This window comes from Lonchura striata, chromosome 37 (assembly GCF_046129695.1).
Source record: "Lonchura striata isolate bLonStr1 chromosome 37, bLonStr1.mat, whole genome shotgun sequence".
Classification (NCBI taxonomy): domain Eukaryota; kingdom Metazoa; phylum Chordata; class Aves; order Passeriformes; family Estrildidae; genus Lonchura; species Lonchura striata.
The window spans coordinates 1,352,628-1,371,023 of NC_134639.1; the positions used below are offsets into that span (position 1 = coordinate 1,352,628).

Sequence of the window (18,396 nt, forward strand, 5' to 3'; positions counted from 1 at the left end):
CCAACCTAAATTTCCCTTGGTGTAGCGTAGGACTGTGTCCTCTTGTTCAGTCACTTGCTGTGAGGAGAAAGAGACCGACACCCACCTGACTGCAACCACCTTTCAGGGAGTGTAGACAGTGATAAGGTCACCTCTGAGTCTCCTCCAGGCTAAACAACCCCAGCTCCCTCAGTTGTTCCTCACAGGACTTGTGTTCCAGACCCCTCACCAGCCTTGTTGCCCTTCTCTGGACATGCTCCAGCCCCTCCATGTCCTTCCCAAACTGGGCGTCCCAGAACTGGACACAGCACTTGAGGAACAGTGCCAGGACAGGGGAGGAATGCCAAGTACACCAGTGCCAAGTACAGGGGAAGAATGACCTCCCTGCTCCTGCTGGCCACACCATTCCTGACCCAGGCCAGGAGCCATTGGCCTTCTTGGCCACCTGGGCACACTGCTGGCTCATGTCCAGCCTGCTGTCGACCAGTGCCCCCAGGTCCCTTTCTGCCTGGGCACTGTCCAGCCACACCATCCCCAGCCTACAGCGCTGCAGGGGTTGTTGTGGGCAAAGTGCAGGACTTGGCACATGGATTGATTAAACTTCATCTTGTTGGACTTTGCCTATCCATCCAACCATTCCAGGCCTCCCTGCAGAGCCCTCCTACCCTCCAGCAGATCCACACTCACATCCACCTTGGTGTCATCTGCAAAGATGTCCTTGGTTCCAAGGGGCCCCTCAGTGTCACAATGTCCCTTTGGTTACACCAGGCCCTACACTGTCACACTGGTCTCCTTGGTTCCATGGGGCCTCAAAATGTGACAATGGACTCCTTGGTTCCATGGGGCTTCACAGTGTCACAATGTTCTCATTGGTGCTGCAGTTTCACAGGGGCCCCTTGGTTCCATGGGGCCCCAGGGTGCCACAAAGGCCCCATGGTCACATGAGGTCCCACACTGTCACAATGCTCTCTGTGCTTCCACAAGTTCCCTCAGTGTCACAATGGACTCCTTGTTTCCACGAGGCCCCACAGTGTCACCATGGCCTCTGTGGTTCCACCAGGACCCAGTGTCACGGGGACTCCCTGGTTCCATTGGGCCCCAGAGCACCACAATGGAGCCCTGGTTCTATGGGGCTGCACAGTGTCACCTTGGTCCTCTTAGTTCCACAAGGCCCTGCAGTGTCACAATGGCCCCAGAGTGTCCCAATCATCACAGAATGACAGAATCAAATAGGCTGGAAAAGACCTTTGGAATCATCAAGTCTAACCAATGCCCTAATACCGCCTTGTCACCCAGACATGCCACTGAGTGCCACTGGAGAGGGACAGTGACTCTGCCACCTCCCTCCCTGGCCTGCCCATTCCAATGCCCACTCACCCTTTCTGTGAAGAACTTCTTCCTCTTGCCCAGCCTAAACCTCCCCTGGTGCAGCTGGAGGCTGTGTCTTCTTGTCCTGCCCTCCAGCAGATCCACACTCACACCCAGCTTGGTGTCACCTGCAAATTTGGGGATGGTGGGCTCGATCCCCTCCCCCAGATCATCAATGAAGATGTTAAACAGGACTGGGCCCAACACAGATCCCTGGGGGACAGCACCAGGGACTGGACACCAGCTGGGTGCAGCACCATCCCCACCCCTCTCTGGGCCCAGCTTCCAGCCAGCTCTTCCATCTCCCAGCCAGGAGGGAACCTGCCCAAGCCGTGGGCTACAGCTTTTCCAGGGAATGCTGTCAGAGACAGTGTCCAAGGCTTTGCTGAAGTCCAGATGGACACATCCACAGCCTTTCCCACATCCACAGGTGGGTCACCTGGTCATAAAAGGAGATCAGGTTGCTCAGGCAGGACCTGCCCCTCTTAAATCCACGCTGGCTGGCTCTGACCCCTCGGCCATCCTGTGGGTGCCCTGTGGTGGCTCTCAAGGTGATCTGTTCCATAATCTTGCCAGGCACCGAGGTCAGGCTGACAGGCCTGGAGCTCCCCAGATCCTCCTTCCAGCCCTTCTTGGGGATGGGCTCACACTGGCACCTCCAGTGCTCTGGGACCTCCCTGCTGAGCCAGCACTGATGGTAAATGATGGGGAGCAGCTTGGGGAGCTCATCCACCAGCTCCCTCATCCCCCTAGGATGGATCCCATCTGATCCCATACACCTGTGAGCATTTGAGTGGCTCAGCAGGTCACCAGCTGCTTCCTCCTGGATTACAGGGGGCTGTTCTGCTTCCTGTGCCCATCTACCAGCTCAGGAGAGCTCTTGTCCTGAGAACAGCCTATCCTAATATTGAAAATTAAAAGAAACAAGATGTTAAGGAGCTTGGCCTATTCCTTATCTTTAGCTACTATATTTTCCACTGCATCCAATAAAGAGTGGAGGTTCTCATTATCCCATAAATTGCAACTGAGTTATTTGTAGAAAACTTATCTAATATTTTTCACAGAAGTGGCCAGGTTAATCTATTATTGAGATTTCACCTCTTTCCTCTTTTTTCCTGCATGACCTAACAATATCCTTAAACGCTTGCTAAGTTGCCTGACCTTCTGTCCAAAGTTGATGCACCCTCTTCTTTCCCCTGAGTTCCCACAAAAGCTCCATGGGCAGCTAGGACAGTCATTTTCCACACCAGCTCATATTTTGCCACACTGGGACAGGCTGCTCCTTCCCCCTTAAGATTACTTTCTCAAAATGTGCCCTTTGTTCCTGACCCCTTTGTTTTTAAGGGCTTTTTCCCTTAAAAATATCGGTAAAAAAACCAGAAAACTCCTTAACACCAGTGCAGCATTAAGAAGCAGCATTCTTTATTCAGCTGGGTGCACGGGGGATAGCTCCTCCCAAAGCCGAGCTTGCGGAGTACAGGAAAGTTTCTGTTCATGTTCTGTATTTTGCACACATATTCATTGATTGTCCTGGACTAAACACACATCTGATAATCATTTTTCCAGAATCATTAACATATTTCCTCTCCCCATTACCCATGCTGTCTTCTGTCCTGGGGATCTTCCCTGGTGGTCCCTGGTGGTCGTGGACCCCAATGTTCCCGTGGGCCTGGCTGAGCTGGCAGGACACTGAGGCTGGTGAACTTCCAGTTCCCCTTCTCCCACAGTTGGCATTGTGTGGTTTCCATAGGCCTGGGGAGTTGGAGAACAAGCTCCAGTTGTCAGCTCACCTGGTGGAGACAATTCATCATCTGGTGACATGAGGTCACAGAGTGGACTGTGACATCACAGAGTGGGCATCAAGCAACTACAGCATCATTGACTGTCTCTGTGACATCAGATAACAGGCTGTGACATAACAGCAGACTATGATATCACAGAGTGACATCAGAGACCAGCTGTGTGACATTAGAGATCTGGCTGTGACATCTCAGAGCAGGCTGAGACATCCCAGAGGGGCTGTGTGACATCCCAGGAGGGCTCTGTGAGGTCACTGGGTTGGTCACTCCGCCCCAGCCCCCCCTCACAGTTTCTCCCAACAAGTCCAATGCTGTTCATGCCCAGCGGGGTCCCTGTCCCCCGGTATCCCCCCAGTCCCCCTGGAGCGACAGCCTCCACCCAAGGATGTTCCATAGGATCCACCCCAGAGTCTGACATGGAGACAAGGGGCCAGGGCTGTGTGACCAGGACATCAAGGATGTGGATTATCCAAGTCCCTGTGGCCTGAGTTGAGTTCCCCAGGGCAGGAAAGATGTCTGGCAGCTGGAGCAGGGCTAGGGAAGGGCCTCCAAGGTGGGGCTGGAGCCCTTGGGCTGTGAGCAGAGGCTGAGGGAGCTGGGCTTGTCCAGCCCGGAGCAGGGAAGGCTGAGAGGCTCCTCATCCCAGCCTGGCAGTGCCAGCGAGGAGGGGATGGAGAACACAGAGCCAGGCTCTTCACCGGGGGCCTGGTGGGAGACAAAAGCCAATGGGTGGAAGGGGAAACAGGGAAGATCAGCCAGGACAGAAGATGATGAAATGAATCAGATTTGTTTCAGCATTTCCTCAACACCAAAAGCATCCTGACCTCCCTTCTCCATCCACCACTGACAGCTTTGCAAATCAGGAATTGTTTGAGCTCTTTTGCCCCCACTCCAGGATGAGCATCCTGATGCAAGAACTTAACTGTGTTTATATCTATCAGAGAACCATGTAAGTCTAAAATCAGTTTTAGTATGGAAATCACTTGTGGATGGTGGACTCATCAGATGCTGCTGGGATGTTGCACATAGCTCAGGGAAGAGCGTGATTGTTATTAAATTGTGTCCTGTTCTACCATGGTCTGTTGGCATGAAGAGAAACTTTCTGTGCCTCTGAGTCTCACCAGTTCCTGACTCCCAAAGGACACAAACCTGATGATTTGTGGTTCCCACTCCAGTCGTGGTACTTGGAGCTCCCTCCATCCCCAGAGCAGAGCTCCCTTGTCCCAGAAAGTCCCTGGCAATGCAGGGATGAAGGAAACAGGACAGGCTGTGAGGATCAGGGGCAGGGCACAGACAGGGATTTGGGGTGGTTGTGAGCCCAGGGCAGGACCTGGCCCTTGGCCTTGGTGAACCTCAACCCATTGTCCTGGGCCCATGGCTCCAGCCTGTCCAGATCCCTCTGCAGAGCTTCCTGCCCTCCAGCACAGCCACACTCCACCCAGCCTGGGCTCACCTGGAACTGCCTGAGGGTGCCCTCGATGGCCTTGTCCAGATCAGCAATAGATTTCACTGACCTGGGCCCAGCCCTGAAGGGTCTTTGTCGCTGTTGAGGCAGGACGGGAATTAAGAGGCTCTGACTCAGAAGGCTGTTGAGAGTAAACTCTGGTTAATTCAAAATGCACTGCTCTTTTATACAGAGCTCTGCAAGGACCAAATCCATTGGTTCTGAAGTGAAAACAACCCACCACCATTGGTGCAGTGTGGAGAGTTTTGTGGATGAATGGCTTCGTGAGAAAGGACATGACTACGTGCAGTTAGTGAAGCAGTAGCTGAAAATTGCATAGTGCAGCAATAGCAGATGTAGCAACAATATCTTATGTCCTTGGGTAAGCTGGTCCCCAACAGTAGAATGGTCAGCAAAAAGATAAATGTAAGGGAAAACAAAGCAAGCTTAGAAAGCGCCAAAGGCAGGGTTGACCTGTTTTTGATACACCAATGATGAGCCTAAGTTTTGTAATATGCATGAGCTTCATTATAACGGGTATAACTACATGCGTGCTTGGAATAAACTGAGACTTGTTGACATTATAGAATGGACTTGTCTCCCGTCATTTTTTCCACAACTGTCTTGGAACCATCTGGCTCTGCTGCTGCCACAGCTGCCAGCTTGTGGTCATCTTGCTCATTTTGCCCCTCTTTGGCCTCTTCTCCAGGAGCAGAGGGAGCTGGGGCAGAAACCGCTGTTCCTTCTGCCATCTGCGGCAAGAGAGAAGCATGAGGGACAGGCTGTTACCTCTCATTTATAACCTCGTTCCTCCTCGCATCCACAAACACCACTTCCAAGGAGAAATCAGTGACTTTGTTAGCGATGGGACTCTAAGTCTCTCCGACCATATTAAAATGGGCTAACTCAACAGAACTCTATTTGATTCACTCTATGAATTTGATAGTCCTCCCTGGCTACCATCAGCAAGCAACGGTGCCTCTGCACAATGCAGCTTTTAGCTCTTGAAAACTCTGAAATGGAAAAGCAGGAGATAGCCAGCACGGACTTTGTTATTGCTGTGGCAGAAAAGGAAAACTCAAACTGGATCAGAATCACATGCAGTGCACGAAAAGGGCAGGAAAGTTTGTGCAGGAGACTCTTTACTTGCTGGAAAGAGAGAAAATGAGTGGGGCTTCTCCTCCTAGCAAACCAACAATCTACAAGTTGGAAGTGTCCCCTCCTCAGGTGGCTAAAGCACTTGGATGCAGTGAGGCATGTTTGGCAGGGAAACAGCCCTTGTGGTGAGCACTGTCATGTATGGATCTGTGGATCTGAAGGTCCCTCATGAGCCTCCCGTTGTCCAGGCTAAAGCTCCCTCAGCACCTCCTCCTTGGCCTTGCGCTCCACAGCCTTCCCCAGCTCCCGTGTCCTTCTCTGCACACGCTTCAGCCCCTCAAGGACTTTCTGTTTCAGAGGGGCCCACAAGTGGACACAGCACTCCCAGCTATGGCTGCAGAGCTGCCCAGCCCAGGGGGATGGTCACTGCCCTGCTCCTGCAGCCCCACTGCTGCTGACACAGGCCAGGGCATCCTTGGCCTTCTTGGCCACCTGGGCAGTCGCTGGCCCAACTTCAGCTGCTCTTAACCAGCACCCCTGGGTCCTTTTGGCCCACGCAGCTCCCCCACCACAAAGTTGCTCGCTTGACCTCAAATACAGCATCCCCAGTTCCGAGATGTCCTTCTCTTCTCAGCAACACAAAACAGCAGTCAAGGACTTGCAGCTTCCCCCCCACCATAGGCACTAATGACATTCCCAAAGCTGCAGGCGGTTTGCAGCTGTCCCTGCAGGATGGCCTCAGGGCAGAGCCCAGCCAGGCTCCCACTGCAGCCTCTGAAGCTTGGGGCAGACAGTGGTCCCAGAGCTGAGGTTCACGGGGAGCTCCCGGAGCTGTGCCTCGCACTCTGTTGCCGTGTGTCACCATGCAGGCTGGCTTGTATGGGGTGAATGTACCAGCCCTGGTTTGACTGACAGGGGCCTGGCCCATCACATCTCTCCCAAGGCTGCAGGCATTGCCCAGCCCAGAATCTGAAGGGGCACAGAGATCAGATCAGTGAAATCATCCAGACTGGGTTTTCAAAGGCCCTTTAGAAGAAAGGTCTTGAGAATAAACGTGCTCTGTTTGCCACATGAACATCGGGGTGAGTGGTCTCTTTGGCTCCAACCACTTTCCTCCCCGAGCCAACGTTACCCACTCCCTTACACATTCCCCCCGTGCCTTCCCACTGCCTCGTCCTGTCAGGGCTCCCACAGCCCCTCATCCCTTCGTGGCCCCGTCCCCTCAGGATCTCCCCAGCCCGGCCAACCTGCCCGGCAGCAGCGCCGCAGCCCCACAGGAGCTCCAGAGGAGCCCCAGCAAGAGGCACCTGGGAGCCCTCAGCAATCCAGCCAGCAACACACGGGCAGGAGGACACGGATGGCGCTTCCTGCCTGGGACAGGGCTTGTGGCCATCTCCAGGCACCGCTCTCACAGAGATCCCCACAGCTCCAGCCCCTGCCCATCTGCTCTGTGGACAGCACAAAGGCTTCAGCAGAGCCACCAAAGGCCAAGGGGCTTCTGGCCATGTTCCCTGCAACCCTGCATGCCTGGGCAGCTTGCTGAGCCCAGGAACCCTTTTCTCCCTCTTCCCCTAGGCCCTGCAGAGCCTGAGCAGCCAAAGAAAGATCCTGGGAATCTGTCTATTACAACACATCCTATATTTATATGCTAAAGAAAAACAAAAAGAAGGAAAGAACAGTCTTGAAGAAATGAAACATTCCTGCTGGCTCAGATGGCCCCAGCAGACAGAGCCTCTGGGATCAGCTCTCTGCAGGGCTCCAGCAGCACCGCCAGCCGAGCCCCGACAGACGAGGCCGTCTCCTCCATGCCCTGCGGAGCCGATCCTGCAGGTTATCAAAGATGGAATATGGAGCTCTCTCTGCTTCCTGGAGGACATACAATGTTTGAATTGCCAGGCTTGCGACGGTAACACTGATGTCATTGGCCATGCCTTCAAGGGCTGAAAGAGAGAGGAACAGAGCCAGGGTCAGTTCCCGCATCTGAGGGGACCTGAGGGGATTCTGTGCCAGGGCCATCCCAGCCGGCTCTGGCCATGGCCAGCAGGGAACAGGGACCAGCTGGATCAGCCCGAAGCTGCTGGCCACGAATCCCCCAGGTGCCCTGAAAGCTCTGTGTGCTCTGTCCACGCCGGCCCTGGTCCGCACAGGGAGCAGAGCCCTCCACAGCCGGGGCAGGGCTCGCAGCTCCCCCGCCAGCCCTCACTGGCAGCCCGCTGCCCTCACTCACCCTCACAGATGAGCTGGAGCTCTTCCTTCCTCCCTCTCAGGTGCCGCCCGGCCGTCCCTGGGAACACAGAGCCTGTCAGGCCCAGGGCACAGCTCCCTGCCAGCGGCGCCGCCAGCCCTGTGCCCACACGCCCTCCTGGCCCGGCTCGTGGCTCACCCATGAACCTGACGGCCGCCTCTCGCAGGGGCTCCTGTGGGCTCTGCAGGTAGGGCAGGGCCCGGCGCAGGTGCTCGGCCACGCTGCTGCTGTCCTCTGCCAGCTGGAGAGAGCGGCAGGAGGGAAGGGTTGGCCCCGCAGCCCCCCGGGCCGGGGCTCCATGGGCACCCGGCTGGGGCCGCAGGAGCCTGGAGCAGAGCCCGCGCGGCCTCGGGCTGCAGCAGCGGGCAGGGGCACAGCTGCCAGCCCGCACACCGAGCACCGCGCTCAGGGGCTGCTCCAGGCTGGGGCTGTGGCTTCCCGGCCCTCCTTACCAGGATCTCAATGAACCTCCACAGTTTCTCCTTCTTTACACATTTTTCAAGATGCCTCCTCTTCAGGAACTTGGCCACACAAAGCAGTGTTTCCTGAGAAGCCTGGAGAGCAGCAGAGACGCGGAGATAGCCCCACAGCCCAGGACACAGGACCTGTGTTCCTGTGCCAAGGCTGGAGGAGGCTGCAGCCCACCAGGCACCAGGGCAAGAGGCAGCCGAGCCCCCTCCCAGGGGAACAGCAGCCGCCCGTGAGTCCTCACCTCTGCCACTCGCTGGTTCTCATCATGGCAGTGGAAAAAGAGTGGCAGCAGGCTCTGGAGCACGTGTGCCTTCAGGGATTCGTTTTCCTTTTCCTGTGGAAGTGTCACCACTGTTTGAAAGAGCAGTAATGAGAGCAGCTGCACCTGGCTATTGTCCTGTATGAAGGGAAGAAAAAAAGACCTCAGCATCGGCTGCATGAGGCTCAGCTTGGTGCAGGCCTGCAAATCCAGAGGGCACAAAGTGTCTGGGCAGCAGCCAGTGGCCGTGTCTGGGGGCAGTGAGCCTTACGTGGTCAAGGAGTGGCAGGAGCACCTTAGCCAGCTGCAGTGCGATGGGGCTGGGTATGAGCATGTCCTTGTCCAAGATGATAAAGTTGAGGAGCATGGCTGTCATGCTAACTATCTCTCCATCCGCATCCCACAGGAGCTCCACAAGACTTTCAGTCAGGCTCCACATTTTTTCTCTCTGTGAGGAACACAAGTTTGTGAAACGCCATCCTGCTGCCGCAGGGCCTAGAGGCCAAAGGGCTGTTGCACTTGGGCAGCTGAAGCGGGAGGCAGGAGAGCTGGGAGCTCCTGGCCCAGTGCCCAAAGCCCAGCCAAGCCCAAGAGACTGCATTTTGGAGCACAGCCTCAGCCCCTGCCCCCTTCTCACCATCAAGGGATCGTTGATGAGCTGGAGAAGGGCCCTGAGTGCCAGGTGACGCCTCTCCTTGCACTCACTCCGCAGGTGCCTTGACAAGATTTGCAGGACTCTGTTAGCACTGCATGCACTCAAGTTCAGGTACTTGAGGACCTGAAAGGCACAGGGCAGTGACAGGGGACCAGCCGGCAGGAGCCCAGAACTGCACAGGGCTGAGCCCAGGCAGCAGCACAGGGCGTGGGCACCGTCCCAGGCAGCTGCGGCTATGAGAGGGCAGAGAGCTGGGAGGCAGCTGAGCGAGGCAGCGCTGGCCAACAGGCTCACCTCCACAAGGAACGCCAGGGAGGCCAGCTCCCAGCGTGGCTCCTGTGTGCTGAGCAGCTGGAGCAGGTAGTGAGCGATCTCAGAGTACAAGGGGATGGAGACACAGGACATCTCCCTGGCAGGAGACAAAGTAACCAAGACTGTGGGCCAGGGGGACAAACCTCTCCCAGGACTTACTCACAGAGGTCTGGTCTTTCCCCAGCATCCTGCAAGGGCCCCTGGGCTATTTGGGAGGCGGCTCCTTGTGGGCACCCGCCTCTCCCAGCCTTTTCCAGTCTGCTTGGCTGTCCCTTGGTGACAAGGCCTTCTGGCCCGTGACCACGGGGACTGTGTGGGGCACCCCAGGAACAGAGCACAAATGTCAGAGGCAGCAGTGTGAAGGGGGTCTCACCTGGCCAGCAGACCCACGGCATAATGGTGGGTGTCAGCACAGAGCAGCGTGTCCCAGCCACACTTGCGTTCCATTGCCACCACCACATCCTCGTGCTGCATTTGGCAGAGCAGGGACTTCAGGGTCCTCACTGCAAACCTGAGTGCAGAGCAAAGCCCAGGTCACACTGGGAGCACTGGCTCCTGCCCAGGGATTTGGCAAGGACAGGAGAACTGGGATGGAGCACCTGTTGGGGCTGGTGTCAAGGCTATATTGCTGCTGACATCCCTTCCAGAATGTATTGACCTCCTCTGGCATATCCAGAGTGCTGAAGAACACTTGGAAGAGCAGATGGACAAGTAGGCGGGGGAAATACACGATCACCATACGTGGGACACAGGGCCGCTGGAGGATCTTCCACATCACCACAGTTGCCTGCAAAGGACAAAGCCCCCCAATACAGCGCTCAGTGCCAAGGTGTCCGTGTGACAGGGCCCGAGCGTGGCAGGGAGAGGCCCAGAGAGACACAGGGGGAGCACCAGGCCTGGTGGCACTGAAGCTGCCCCGAGGCCAGGTTTCAGCCCAGCGCCTGAGGCAGGGAGACGCAGTGGGGGAGGGAGGATGGAGAGGTGGCCTTGGGGCTAGCAGAGGCAGAAACTCACAGCCAGGGCAAAGACACCCGTTTTGTCCCCATCGGAGGTGCACGTGCTGTGCTCTGGCCAGCTCCCCAGCACATTCAGGAGTATCTGCTGCACCAGCTCCGCAGTCCAGGACGGGCACATGATGGTCTTCCACATGGTCAAAGCAGCTCTGCGGGGTTAGGGCTCTGTCTCAGGGGAGTCTAGGACACAGCACTGTGGTCTGGGCAGCAGTGGGGACCTGAGCTGGCTGCCGGCTCTGCAGCCCTGTGGGCCACAAGCAGCCCAGCCCTGTGGGGACAGGCCCTGATGGGCAGTGAGGGATCATGGCAGCAGGCTCAGGCCTAATGTGCCAGGGCTGGCAGAGGGAGCATCCAGAGGGCCCTGGAAATCTCTGTTGGTCAGACACATGGCACAGGCTGTACAGGGCGATGGGTTGGGGTGAGCCCTGAGCCCTCTGGACAGGTGGGCCCCATACCTGTCACAGGATGGGGCCACACGCAGGAGCGTCATTACTACATCAGCGGGCTGGTCTAAGGTGAGGTTCAGCAGGGTCCTGTTCAGCTTGCGCTCAGCAAACTGGTTGGCCTCGAGCCACTGGTGGATGTACCTCACCATGGCAGGCACCTGGAGAAGGCACAGGGAGACTTGGAAAGCTGCCAGAGGGAGGAATGTCCCCAGCTTCCCCAGACAAGTGCTTCTGTTGTCACCACACTGGCATGGCCTCAGAGGCTCACAGGGGACAGCACTAGTGGCTTGGGAGGCCAAGTAATTCCTGGGAGGCTCAAACCCTGGCCACAGGCTGCTTACTTGCTTTGGATTGAAAAACCCCTCCTCTACCAGCATATTCAGCAGGCCAGCACAGGTCTTAGTTTTGAAGATGCGTGAATATGCTCTGAGGCCTGTGCCCATGGTGGTTTCTTCCTGCCGAATTCTCTTGATGAATTTGCAAACGAGCTGTAGGAGAAGGGCAAGAAGCCATGGAGAGCTCCAGGCGTGCTGCTGGGCTGAGCAGTGCCAGCAGGCCCAGCCCAGGTGGGGATGGCTGCAGGTACCTGCGCTGTTCTGCGGAAGCGGCCATGGGCGGGTTTCTGCTCTTGTGTCTGGTCCAGGGCTGCATCTGGCAAAGAGCGAGCGCAGCCCGAGCTGAGGGGCTGCAGGAGAGGCCGGAGAACACAGCCCAGCCCTGCGGTCCCCAGGCAGGGACAGCCCCGGGATGCCCCAGGTGGATGGAGCACGGCCACTGCGGGGTGTCTGCCCGGGCCCCTCTTCTGTCCTGTCCGTGGGCACGTCCCCAGGAGATGGGATGGGATGGGATGGGATGGGATGGGATGGGATGGGATGGGATGGGATGGGGCCAAGCTGGCTGAAGGCACCAGCCCTGAGGCCTGGCTCTGCCACTCACCCTCCTGCGGTGGATGGAACGGCATGACCTCTTCAGTCTCCTGTGCTGCGGCAGCTGCAGGGCCGCCGTATTCCTCCTCCATCCAGGCCAGACTGGGCAAGCTCAGGACTCCCTGCCCCATCTCACTGACCGGATGTCTGGCTACCCTCAGGAGAGATGCCTTGGAAAACTCTGGGGCACCAAGTCCCACGGTCTGCCCTCAAGGGCACCTGCAGAATTGAAGCCTCGGAAGGCCACAGGTCACCGAGTCCTGTGCTCTGGCCTCGAGGTCAGCTGCAGGAACAATGCCTCAGAAAAGCTCCGGGTCGGACAGGAACGAGCGGACTGTGCGGGGGCTCCTCACGGCTCCGCTCTGTCCCGTCCTGTCCCGTCACCTGCTCCGAGCACTGTGGCATGCTCTTGCCACTTCCAGCTCCTATGTCACCATGTGTCACAAAGGGCCCTTGGACACCTGGCTCCATTCCATGCTGCATGTGTCACAAAGGGCCCTTGGAAACACTGCCCTGGGGCTGCCCCCTGCCCACCCAAAGTGGCCCAGGTTGGAAGGAATCCCTGGCCCCAAGTGTCTGAGACAGCCCAACAGGATCTTCAGGAATGGCTCAAACCATCAGCAAACGCTGCCCTGCTTTGTGGGCTCAGGGCAGCAGAAGGAGCCCCCAGGGCTGCCGATGCAGCCGTGCTGGGAAGGGCACGGGGCCTTCCATGGAAGCTGGTACAGCCTCCTTGGGACACGTCCCGGCCCTTGGCCATCCCAAACCCGCGGGTGTGGCACACACAAGGAACTGTGGGCCAGGGCAGGAATGCTGGTCTGAGCCCTGGGGCCCGGGGAGCGCTGACACCAGCAGGTGAGGCAGAGTCCCTGCCCAAGCAGACCTGCCACCCCCGAGCCCTGGCAGGGCTGGTGCCGTGTCCTGCCCCAGAGACCTCTGCCCCTGGGGGCTTCTGTGCCAGAGGGAGCCAAACCCATGGGCACTGGGGGCTGTGCTCCTGCCTGCAGGGGCTGTTGGCAGGAGCACCTGGAGCAACTGCTGGCAACAATTAGTAGATGGCAAAATGGTTAACCCTGCCCTGTTATAGAGATCTAAGTGGCCAATAAAGTACAGCTCTCCCCTCTTGTTCCCTGCAGCAGAATCAGGACCATGAACAGAAACAGTCACAGGTATTCTTTCTGCACTCTATAAGCAAAACTATGCCAAACCACAGATGCTGCCTTCAAACTGACTCAAATTCCAGCCTAGACCTCTCACCTCCCAGACAGCTCCTTCCCCAACACACCTCCAACACCAACACCCTGCAAACACCACACAGAAGCCCTCAACATCCCGCCAGGACCCCCAGCTGTCCCCGTCTCTCTGCAGAGCTTTCCCACCCTCCAGCAGACCCCCTGTTTCCCTGCACGTGCTGTGGGATGGCACTCAGGAGGATCTGCTCCAAGGCCTTCCCCGGCAGCAAGCTCAGGCTGCCAGGCCTATGGATCCTGGATCATCCTTCCCACCGAGCCTTCCCGTGCATGGCTCTTCCATTGGCACATCTGCTCTCAGCTGGGACTACTCTGCCCACCCAGGGCTGCTGGTAAAGGAGAGAGAGCAGCCTGGCAAGGTCTATCTCCAGCTCCCTCTGTGCTCTTGGGGAAGGTAGAACCTTCCACAGGAAAGCAACTGGTGCCACAAGGAGTGGGTGGCATCAGGCAGCTCTGGGGAAGCCCCTCGGGAATTCAGAGGGAACACTGTTGGCCCTGACCTGTTGGCACCTGCAAAAGCTTGAAATCAGCTGCCTCAGCTTCCAGGGCCTCTCTTGGCCGGCATCCTGACATGGATGCAGGACGGCTGCCAGGCACTGCTGGGACCCAGCGGGACAGGACCGGCTGTCTCGTGCCCACGCAGCAGCCCTGACACAGCCAGGGCCATCCCGAGAGCAGACAGACACTCACGGGCCAGCAGAGAGGAGCAAGGAGCCCTGGGCTCCTCTCAGGGTATCTCAGCTGGGCTCATTCCACAACACGCCCCCATTGGAAGGCCTGCTGATGCCCAGCTGCCAGAAATGCCCACCTTGTGCTGTCCAAGATGCACAGGGAGAGCCAGTGAGCAGGACACTTGGGAGGCTGTCATGGTTTGACACGGGCACAATGCCAGCGCCCCCATGAAAATGCAACCTCTCAATTGAATTCTGTGAAATGTGATCGAGAACAGAGCAAAGCAGGCCAAAGCTTAATAACAAGGGAAAAAAAAACCAAAAAAACAAACCTTTATTAAGCTACTACTATGAAAGGAAAAAGAAAGAAAATCACAGAAAATCCAAAATGAAAACCTTTCATTGAGTGTTTTTATGCAGTAAGGGTGGCTTTGCTGGACATTTCCCAGCACATTCCCGGCTGCAGGCAGAGGGAGGAAAGGGAAGCGAGTCCCTGACAGAATCCCGGAAGGATCGCGGTGGGAACGGAGCCGGCCCGCGGGTTACGATCCCGGGAGGGAGAGACGCCTCTGCCCCAGCGAAGGTGCAAATGAAGCCATGGGAGCGCAGCCTGCGGATTTGACTGAACACGGGCTGAACGGAACAAGAAATGGGAAGGAGAAAGGGAGAGAAAGAAATAGTAAAGGGATCTCATAGAGAGAGAAAGAAATGGGAAAAGGTCTCAGAGGGACAGAAAGAAATCGGAAAAGGCTCCGGCCCGGCCTCCGCAGCTCCCCGGGACACCCGCCGGGCGCAGCGGCCCTCACAATTCCAGCCAATCAGCGAAGGCGCTGGACAATTTCCAGCCAACCAGAGCCGTTCTCGCCGATGCGTCACCAGTTGCCGGGCGGCCCCGCAGCGCCCCGCGGCCCCGGAGCGGAGCTCGGGGCTCGGCCCGGGGGGACGGATCCGCCCCGGGGGGGTCCCCGAGCCCCCTGCCCGCCCCGGGGCCGGCCGGGGGCTCCCCCACCCAGCACCGGGGCTGCGGGGCGGCGGGCAGAGGGGGAAAGGGAGCTCCGGGCTGGAGCGGAGGGGCTGCGGCAGGAGGAGCAGGGACAGGAGGAGCGGCAGGAGCGGCAGGAGCGGGAGAATCCCGCCGCTCGCACCGCCCGCACGCCGGGGCTGCAGCACCCCTGCCCCGCCAGCGTCGCCCCAGCCCCGAGCCGCAGGGGAGGGGGAGGCCGAGCTCGCCCCGGCTCTATCGAGGGGTCTCCGGGGGGATTTTTCTGGAGAGTGCTCGGAGCCGGCAGATGCCGAGCCCCGCATCCCTCCGGGCTCCCTGAGAGGAGCTTTTCGGGGGGACAGGAGCTTTGATCGCCCCTCGGAGGGTCCCGGGGGACCACGCGGGGCTGGCCCGGTGCTGACAGGGCGGGACATTGGTTTTGGGGATCCCGTGAGAGCCGGGGCTGCGGAACGTGGGACCCCCGAGGCGGCAGAGGGGAAGGGGCGATCCCGGAGCTGGGGGACCCCCGGCAGCCCGGAGATGAGGCGGGGACGGGACCCCTGACCCTGGCAGGACCTGTCCTGGGGTGAGCTCACGATGCTCGTACCCCCATTGGTCCGTTTAGCCCCGAAATGAGTTCTGCACCTTCAGGGCTGGTTCTGAGAGCAAAGAGGGGGAGGAAGAAGAGCACAGTTTGTTTTCAGGAACTGCATCACCCCTCCACATTCCGGCTCCTGGGCTGCTGTGATGCCTTAAGGAGCTGGAACAGAGGCCAGAGGGAGCCAAGAGGAACAAAGAGGATATTTATTGAAGTGCCTTCAAAGGCCACACCCTGGCAGTACTGGAGCCACACTCGGGTCTCTGCCCGGATGGCTCCAAGATGGAAGCAAAAGAGGGCTTGGTCATGAGATCTGACATTTTTATAGGTGTTAGTCCATTTCCATACAGGATTTAACTGCCCAGTTAATAGGTTCAAATGATGAAGTTTCCTCCTCCTTCCTTGCTTGCTTGCCTGCCCTCCTCTTTTCACGTTGTTTGTGCTTTGGGCCTGAAGTTTGAAGAGATTGTCCTTGACTCTCCAGCTAGAGCAGGACTGTTTTGTCTTCACCACCCTGTGAAAAGATGCCAGTAACCCCTAATATAGAGCTAGAAGCTGCACACCAAAACAGAACAGAAAAACTTAAACCTGAGGTATCAGTTGTCTGCCAACAGACAGACAGCAGGACAGAGCTCTCCTTTGCTTTTAGTTAGTTTGTAGCTCGCTGAGGCAGAGAAGTTCCCCGGGCTCTGGTTTTTCTTTTTCTTTGGAGCTGTTTAAACCTGCTCTGGACTGAACACTCAGAAGAGCACCCCAGCCCAAGGCATTGACACCTTGTTTTTCCCCACATCAGGATTTCCCATTCTCAAACTTTGGCTGGATGGAGGAGGAGGCTGTGAGGAAGATGCCCTGGGACACCGAGGCAGGTGAGGAGGAAGTCAGTGCCCCTTTCCCCCTCTCTCCTGCTCCATCTCCCAGCCCAGCCTGGCCCCTGGCTGGAGGACAGCCCCGCTGCCGGTGCCCTCCTGCCAGGGACGCACTGGGGGGATCTCCTTGCCCTTCCCTGTGGCACGGAGGCAAATCCCATCCTCTCCTTGTCCTTCCTCCCCCAGAGCAGGAGCTGAGGATGGAGACAAGGGAGAACAAATCCCCATGGCAGAACCTCACGGAAGAGGCTGTTTCGAGCACCTCCATGACACAGGAATCCAATGGGGAAGAAAATCCTTTGAGGTCCCACAGGAGGAGGGGCTGCAAACACAGATCACAGGGATCTGAGGAGGAAAGACCCACTCTGTGCCAGGAAGGTGGGCAGAGTTTCAGCCAGGGCTCAGAGCTGGTGGTCCTTGAGCAGCCTCATGACAGGGAGAGGCCCTACGAGTGCTTGGAGTGTGGGAAGAGCTTCAGGAAGAGTTTCAACCTGGTCTGCCACCAGAGGATCCACACTGGGGAACGGCCTTACGAGTGTGGGGAGTGTGGGAAGGGCTTCAGCCACAGGTCTGACCTGATTGTCCACCAGAGGTTCCACACTGGGGAGAGGCCCTATGAGTGTCCTGAGTGTGGGAAGAGGTTTCACACCAGTTCCCATCTCCTTGTGCATCAGCGGATCCACAGACAGGAGAGGCCCTTCCACTGCCCCGACTGCGGGATGGGCTTCAAGCACAACTCCACCCTCGTCACCCACCGGCGCATCCACACCGGGGAGAGGCCCTACGAGTGTCCCCGGTGTGGGAAGAGCTTCTCAGACCGCTCATTCTTTACCCGGCACCAGCGGAGGCACCGGTAAGGGAAGCCCTGTGACAACCCCGCCCGCAGGAAGAGCTTCGTGCGCTGCTCCAGCTCCATCCCCATCAGAGGACCCACCCTGGTCAGAGCCCTGGTGACCACATTCCCTGTGGCTATCACATTCCCTGTATCACATTTCCTGTGATACACAGAGGGAAGTGGCTGGTGTCTCTTTTATTTTGCCTCTTATTATATTTTATCTTCTTCCCTTCAAAACATGGAAAATTGGTGTAAAAATCAATAAATTCATCAAAGGCATCTAAAACCTCACATTTTACTTGTGTTTTTTGGGGAATCTTGGATTCCAGGAGATATCTGGGAGTATATGGGGGAGGGAGTGGGTTGGGGGCTATTTGTTGTCTTTACTTCCCAGTGTGGGAGGGGGTCCTGGGGACAGTCCACCTGGGATGCCCTGGGAGACCACTTCTGTGTAATTTCCCGCCTCCCCTGAGGCCAATCATTTGTTATCCCTGTTCATGTCCATCATTGTTTTAGCTATCCCTTTGTTCTAGAATGTTCCTTGTTCTTTGTGCCTTCATTGGTTCCCCCTTGTTAGCCACCCCTTCCCCTTGTCCCATCGGTTCTCACCCTGTCGGTCATCCCCTGCTCCTCCCCTGTACCTGTCCATTTTTGGCTGATTTGTACCCTGACCCTCCGATCCCATTGCTGTTATACACCTCGCTCCCTTCCTGAGTGGTTGTCTCCCTGCACCTCCGACTTCTCTTCCCCTCAATAAAACTCTCTGGAAGCTACAGCAGCCTGAGCGCCATCCCGCCTCGGCGGAAGCCTCGCTATCACTGTCCGGCTCCGGCAGAGCCCGCCCTCTGTGGCGTTCCCAGCAGGACCCAGGTCCCGGACACCACATGTTGGCACTCCAAATGATGAGAAGGATTGATCTGTCACCTCAAAACCACTCAATGCCACTGAAAACTACTCAATCCCACCCCAAAATAACTCAATTCCACCACTTCCCGGGGTGAAATTGGGTTGGAAGGGAATTGGGCAAAGTGGTATGCAGGTCAGGATGGGAATTGGGTGAGGTGGGATGGAGATTTGGGAGGTGTGAAATGGGGGAAGTACAGCTTGGGAAGGGGTCTTGATGTCCAGGAGGGGTGGTATGAATTGGGGTTGGGACTGGGGAGGTGGGGTGGGGTCTGG

General features: G+C 57.4%; 1 long non-coding RNA gene and 1 pseudogene across 1 annotated transcript; both read left to right on the top strand.

The window, feature by feature from the left end:
* The window catches only part of LOC144247988 (olfactory receptor 14A16-like), a 160,385-nt pseudogene that overhangs the window by 112,024 nt on the left and 29,965 nt on the right, over nt 1–18,396 (top strand).
* On the top strand, nt 14,908–16,691 carry LOC144247999 (uncharacterized). The gene is made up of 3 exons (XR_013341411.1): nt 14,908–15,504; nt 16,310–16,382; nt 16,569–16,691. It is a non-coding gene; the product is annotated as an uncharacterized LOC144247999 (long non-coding RNA).